Here is a 7,655-nt window from a genome sequence, read left to right as displayed (position 1 = left end):
TTCCCCATTTACATGAACAAATTGTAATCTATTAGACAAATATGATTCAAACCACCGCAGCGCAGTGCCTTTAATACCTATGGCATGCTCTAATCTCTGTAATAAAATTTTATGGTCAACAGTATCAAAAGCAGCACTGAGGTCTAACAGAACAAGCACAGAGATGAGTCCACTGTCCGAGGCCATAAGAAGATCATTTGTAACCTTCTCTAATGCTGTTTCTGTACTATGATGAATTCTAAAGCCTGACTGAAACTCTTCAAATAGACCATTCCTCTGCAGATGATCAGTTAGCTGTTTTACAACTACCCTTTCAAGAATTTTTGAGAGAAAAGGAAGGTTGGAGATTGGCCTATAATTAGCTAAGATAGCTGGGTCAAGTGATGGCTTTTTAAGTAATGGTTTAATTACTGCCACCTTAAAAGCCTGTGGTACATAGCCAACTAACAAAGATAGATTGATCATATTTAAGATTGAAGCATTAAATAATGGTAGGGCTTCCTTGAGCAGCCTGGTAGGAATGGGGTCTAGGAATGGAGGCCGGGGTTTCACTGAACTCCCCTGAAATCTGATTGGACACAGATGATTGACATGTCACGGTACCACACGTCTAGTTGAAAGAGCTGGATTTTGAAATCAGTGAGTCACATTGACTTCCTATGTTCCTCCTGTCCAGTAGTTGGTGCTGTGTGCCACAAAAATTTCTAATCCACCTTAGTAGAAGAAGAAAAATGTTTGCTTCAGATTTGAACTGAACACGTCGTTTGAACTATGGACTTCTAATCACGTCAAACTTATATTAGTGAGTAAATGACTGTATTTTATGCCAGAAATTAGGTCCAGGTTGTTAAAAGCAGCATTTCTCCTTTAATTAGGGTTGTCTTATATACACGTTTAAGCTAACAGACAGCAGTTGGTTCATGCTCTGTTGGTTTATTAGTGCAGCAGATAACTGAAACAATCCTTCAAATGGTGATACAAGCATCAAATTCAGCACAAATACAGCTTAGACACTACACTTAAAAAAAAAAACGACGGGTCAAAATTTAAAAATGGTCCAATCAAATTGAAAACTACATCATGTTACTTGTCTGATTGTAAAGATTCCAAAAAGGTATAGTTTGGATTATCTATGACTGAATGTTATGGAGTTTTGGGGTGAAAATGGCAAGAATGGTGACAAAGGTCAATTTAATTTAATTTTTTTTTATTAATTAATTAAAATTTTTATTTGGCACACACACAAAAACCTAACAAAGAAATCTCTCACAAAACCAAAGAAAAACAAAAGCAAACAAAAGTTCAAATTTCAAAAAAACAATTTCCCAGTTGTGTGAGGCCAAAAGGGTGCGAGCTGAAGCAAAGGCTTGTATATGCTCCCCCCATCACGAGTTGCCATATACACATATATATGCACTTATAACAGCAACTAAATCAAATCAAATCAATTTTATTTATATAGCGCCAAATCACAACAAACAGTCGCCCCAAGGTGCTCTATATTGTAAGGCAAAAGCCATACAATAATTACAGAAAAACCCCGACGGTCAAAACGACCCCCTATGAGCAAGCACTTGGCGACAGTGGGAAGGAAAAACTCCCTTTTAACAGGAAGAAACCTCCAGCAGAACCAGGCTCAGGGAGGGGCAGTCTTCTGCTGGGACTGGTTGGGGCTGAGGGAGAGAACCAGGAAAAAGACATGCTGTGGAGGGGAGCAGAGATCGATCACTAATGATTAAATGCAGAGTGGTGCATACAGAGCAAAAAGATGTGAATAAAAAGAAACACTGGGTGCATCATGGGAAACCCACAGCAGTCTAGGTCTATAGCAGCATAACTAAGGGATGGTTCAGGGTCACCTGATCCAGCCCTAACTATAAGCTTTTTCAAAAGGGAAAGTTTTAAGCTTAATCTTAAAAGTAGAGAGGGTGTCTGTCTCCCTGATCTGAATTGGGAGCTGGTTCCACAGGAAAGGAGCCTGAAAGCTGAAGGCTCTGCCTCCCATTCTACTCTTATAAACCCTAGGAACTACAAGTAAGCCTGCAGTCTGAGAGCGAAGCGCTCTATTGGGGTGATATGGTACTATGAGGTCCCTAAGATAAGATGGGACCTGATTATTCAAAACCTTATAAGTAAGAAGAAGAATTTTGAATTCTATTCTGGAATTAACAGGAAGCCAATGAAGAGAGGCCAATATGGGTGAAATATGCTCTCTCCTTCTAGTCCCTGTCAGTACTCTAGCTGCAGCATTTTGAATTAACTGAAGGCTTTTCAGGGAACTTTTAGGACAACCTGATAATATTGAATTACAGTAGTCCAGCCTAGGAGAAATAAATGCATGAATTAGCTTTTCAGCATCACTCTGAGACAAGACCTTTCTAATTTTAGAGATATTGCGCAAATGCAAAAAAGCAGTCCTACATATTTGCTTAATATGCGCATTGAAGGACATATCCTGATCAAAAATGACTCCAAGATTTCTCACAGTATTACTAGAGGTCAGGGTAATGCCATCCAGAGTAAGGATCTGGTTAGACACCATGTTTCTAAGATTTGTGGGGCCAAGTACAATAACTTCGGTTTTATCTGAGTTTAAAAGCAGGAAACTACATAAAAGAAAAGGATAAGAAGATGAGCAAAATGTTTTGTAGCTTAATCAATACACCGAACATACAGTAGTGTTCAGAATAATAGTAGTGCTATGTGACTAAAAAGATTAATCCAGGTTTTGAGTATATTTCTTATTGCTACATGGGAAACAAGGTACCAGTAGATTCAGTAGATTCTCACAAATCCAACAAGCATTCATGATATACACACTCTTAAGGCTATGAAATAGGGCTATTAGTAAAAAATAGTAGAAAAGGGGGTGTTCACAATAATAGTAGTGTGGCATTCAGTCAGTGAGTTTGTCGATTTTGTGGAACAAACAGATGTGAATCAGGTGTCCCCTATTTAAGGATGAAGCCAGCACCTGTTGAACATGCTTTTCTCTTTGAAAGCCTGAGGAAAATGGGATGTTCAAGACATTGTTCAGAAGAACAGTGTAGTTTGATTAAAAAGTTGACTGGAGAGGGGAAAACCAGAGACGCGTGGAAGAAATGGAAAACAACCATCAAAATGGATAGAAGAATAACCAGAATGGCAAAGGCTCACCCATTGATCAGCTCCAGGATGATCAAAGACAGTCTGGAGTTACCTGTAAGTGCTGTGACAGTTAGAAGACGCCTGTGTGAAGTTAATTTATTTGAAAGAATCCCCTGCAAAGTCCCTCTGTTAAATAAGATGTGCAGAAGAGGTTACAATTTGCCAAACAACACATCAACTAGCCTAAAGAGAAATGGAGGAATATTTTGTGGACTAATGAGAGTAAAATTGTTCTTTTTGGGTCCAAGGGCTGCAGACAGTTTGTGAGATGAACCCCAAACTCTGAATTCAAGCCACAGTTCACAGTGAAGACAGTGAAGCATGGTGGTGCAAGCATCATGATATGGGCATGTTTCTCCTACTATGGTGTTGGGCCGATATATCGCATACCAGGTATCATGGATCAGTTTGGATATGTCAAAATACTTGAAGAGGTCATGTTGCCTTATGCTGAAGAGGACATGCCCTTGAAATGGGTGTTTCAACAAGACAATGACCCCAAGCACACTAGTAAACGAGCAAAATCTTGGTTCCAAACCAACAAAATTAATGCCTCGCAGACGTGAAGAAATCATGAAAAACTGTGGTTATACAACTAAATACTAGTTTAGTGATTCACAGGATTGCTAAAAAATCAGTTTGAACATAATAGTTTTGAGTTTGTAGTGTCGTGGTCCTTCTTTTTGGTCGTCTCAGGATGTCTTCTTTAGATAACACAAAACTGATTGCAAGTGGTTTGCAAGAAAAGGACACAACACTTTAGAATAATTCAGCCTTAAGCAAGACAAAATGCACAGAGTTTTTAAGTTTATTTAAGCATCCGAAACAGAGCTTATACAAACTGAGCCCTCTAGAGAGACTGAATATGCGCCAACCGCGCTCATCTATATATTGGAGACCCGTGGGCATCGCTCCTCCTTCGACTTTTTTATTTATTTTATTCCCAAGACATGGTTTTCTATTGGAAGCGTCCTCTAGTGAACCCTAAGCAGGTGTTAGGTCATTATTTCAATGTGACAAACGCTCCCATTAAAACTTGATGGATTTACAACTGATTTTTAAAAAAAACACCATCTGCCACAGGTGCGGCTGGCCTGAGGCCCGCCGCACCTGGCCTGCGGGCTTATTACTGCTGGGATATCAGCCAACTCTGCTGCCAACTTGGAAAGTACCTGACAGACCGAGTGACTAATAGAGCCCTTTTTGGGTTGAACACCTGTTAGTTCAACCAGAGGACATATAGTTCAGATCAGGACACTTGATAGTTCATCAGAGAATACACAGTTCAAATAAAGACCTAAAAATGCTTTTACAGTCCGTCCTCTGGGACTCGAAAGAGTCCCATTACATCAACTATACTCTTGGGCTGTTTACTGACAAGACATCCTCATTTGTGCATTGCAATAAAAAATCACATCACTCGAATTACTGATAACTCTGGTGCGGATATGAATATAAGTGATACTTCACATGGTAAATATATTTAAGTGCAGGTGAACCTACATACTAAGGCACATGGTGGTCAATTAGCTGGATTATATCAACGCAAGGTAACACTCAAACATTGATATTTGGTGTAAATCAAGGCACTTCAAATGGCCACATAAGACAATTTACAGCAAACTCTTAATCATGGCAAAGTAAAGGCATTACATTGACATTGTGTGCAACCAATCATCTTCTGGCATCTATTGTCTCACTCAACCAGAGGCTCCAACCCATTATACTTGGTTCTACATATTATTTTGTTAAAGCTTCACACATTTATTATTTAAGCGCATCAAACAACCCCTACGTTACCACTATTCAGTCAACCAATCAAGAAACTATTCTAAGGTTAGTGCAGCTATGTCTAGTTTAATGATAAACACAATAAATGGTTTCCCTTCATGTCCATCCTTAAGTCATTTGCCTTATCGAATCATGTTTTCATTATAGGCCATTTCTCAACAATTTCCACTTTGTTTTTCTTCTTTTTCAGCTTGTTTTTCAATGCCTTTTTTGGCCAGACGCCAAATTTAGGCGATGCATGTCTCTTGAGGCATGCAATAATTTAAGAAAAAGGGGTCCCTATGATGCCTCTTTACCACTAACTTCCCAGCCACGCCGTGTAAGGGTCCCCTTTTTATAAATTTGCAATGTGATATCTATGTGTATGCATTTAGCTTTATCTGTGTTATGCAGATGATGGTAAGGACAGACATTTATCAGACCTTCGTTACTAACATATATCCTTCTTCGTTTTTATTTACACTCGGATTTCTGAAACCAGTCCATAATCCAAACTCAAGAGCCAAGGTCGTTGTCCGTTTTCAGAGCCATTAGGTCAGTCCGCGCTCCCCAGCATTTACTCAGCGTCTGAAGTTTTGGGAGAAGTTGGGGAATATGGGGAGGTTGGCCTTTCAGTGGTAGTGGGGGGAGGATCAGGAATTCTGGCTTTCAGACAGTCGCGCAGTTCTCTGATGGATCTTTCCAGCTCCTTGTGCTGCTTGGCCATGTTGTACAGGGCCCCCAGAGAATTCTTGCCCACATTCAGGGTGGTGGTGGCCAGCCCTAGGTGTTCCCTCTCCATATGCTTCATCATGCTGGCTAGCATGTCCATACTAGACTGAAGACAACACAGTTGAGTTTGGAGGCCCTCCTGAGCACAAGAGATGTTGGCATTGTCACGGTGTATCCTTAACAGGTATGCAGCTGTCTGACTCAGTTGTGGCATGATTTCATCAAATAGCCCATGGGGAATGTGATTTGTGAGGGGCAGGAGCTGCTCCAGGGTTTGTGGAGCAGACTCTTGTGGAAGACGAAGCTCTCGAGTCAAGATTGCCATGTCCAATGGGGTGACCATGACCAGATTAAGGTTGTGCAGTCCAGGGGACAGGAAGCACAAGAGGGGAGGCATCTCATGTGTGAGGGGAGTATTGTTGATATCGCATGGGCAAGTGGTTGGGACACTCTGGGCATTTAACAGCCTGTACAAAGCTCCCCTCTGTCCTGGTGAGTGAGTTTGGCTGAGGTCCACCCCTGCTGATCCTCCTTCAGAGGCATTGGGCTGTTCGAAATTTCTTTCCTGCCTTGGGGGTGGGAAACTGGGGACAGGTCCTAGCAGTGAGTTGGGTCTCGGATGCACTCAGGCGATTGCCACATATGGCCGACATTGGCTGCCTCCCCTTGAGGGTATCATTGCCACTGGCACATGTGACTGTCTCCATGGCATCTGCGGAAGGGGTGGGTTCCAGCGTCCAAAGGGTCCTTCAAATGATGGCGGAGTCCTCGGGCCGTCTCTTGTTGCAGACAGACTCTGTGAAGCCCTCGTCGCCAGGTGCTGGAATGATGGGGATCCTTCTGTTGCCAACTGGCTCAGCTGCTGGATGGATGGCGACTGTGGCGACCAATCATGGCTCGACCGGCCCTCTAGTAGATCCTCTTCTCCAGACAGTTCTGAGAGACCAATCAGACTTGATAGAGGCAGATCAGGCATAAGTCCCTGATCAGGGGAGTCTGTTCTCTCAGCCATACTCCTGTGTCCTATTAATATACATATACAGTCATTATTACAGCTCCATGTCATTCTTTCAGATATTGTCTATCCTATCCCTCATTGTTGTGGGTGCATGTGTGTGAATGTAAATGTGCGTGCATGTCTTCTTCCTCATCTACAATATCACCAAGCACTGTCCATCCCAGTCCTCCCTGTCTGGGGTATATGCCACAATGTTAGGTAGCTGGGGGCTGTCAGGGAGGGTAATTGGTATTTCATCCATTTCCATATATTCTGGTTCTTTGTCTATTTCATTTGTGCCTTCACCTATGGCTTGGACGGCTAACAGTGGGAGCTGTCCTACCGTGGATGCAATCAATTTATTAACCAGAAATTTTATCAAGGGAATACCACAACATATTACCAGCAAGACCGCCACCCCTATTAGTGCCAAGACTACACCTATCTGATATAACCAGTCTTTCCATGATATCCACCCTCTCCTTAATGCCCCAAATAGTGTAAACAGTGGGCCAATATTTACTCCATTTCCTACGATATATCCAGAATTGTCAGTTTCATTTCTCCATCCTATGGAGTTACTTACATCTCTCCAAGTGTGATTAAGAGTTCTGTCAAATTTCCATCTTCCCCTGTACGCATGGGAATAGCTGTGCAACATTAGCATAGCTAATGTATTTTGCATTGTCATTAGCGAGGTGGCGTGCAGTTGTTTGGATAAGGCTCCTACAGCTGCCAATGTCCAATTCAAATATCTTTGTTGATTATACCACAAATAATTAATCCACTGCACCTCCTGGAACCTAGAACGAACTTTTGGAGTAACCCCGAACAGACCCAATGCCCATCCCCATTTGTCCCCGTCTTCATCTGCTTTAACTCTGCTACTGTCTATGGCTTCTAATTGTCGGGGTATTCCTTCTGGTATCCCGTTTTTTACTGTGATGTTGTAGTCTGTTTTAAATGTCATTATTCCTCTTTTCTTACGAAGTTTCTGTGGCATGGTTTG

Source organism: Thalassophryne amazonica, chromosome 9 (genome assembly GCF_902500255.1).
Source record: "Thalassophryne amazonica chromosome 9, fThaAma1.1, whole genome shotgun sequence".
Taxonomy (NCBI): Eukaryota; Metazoa; Chordata; class Actinopteri; order Batrachoidiformes; family Batrachoididae; genus Thalassophryne; species Thalassophryne amazonica.
The sequence above is the reverse complement of the archived record's forward strand: the minus strand, read 5'-3'. Positions refer to the sequence as shown.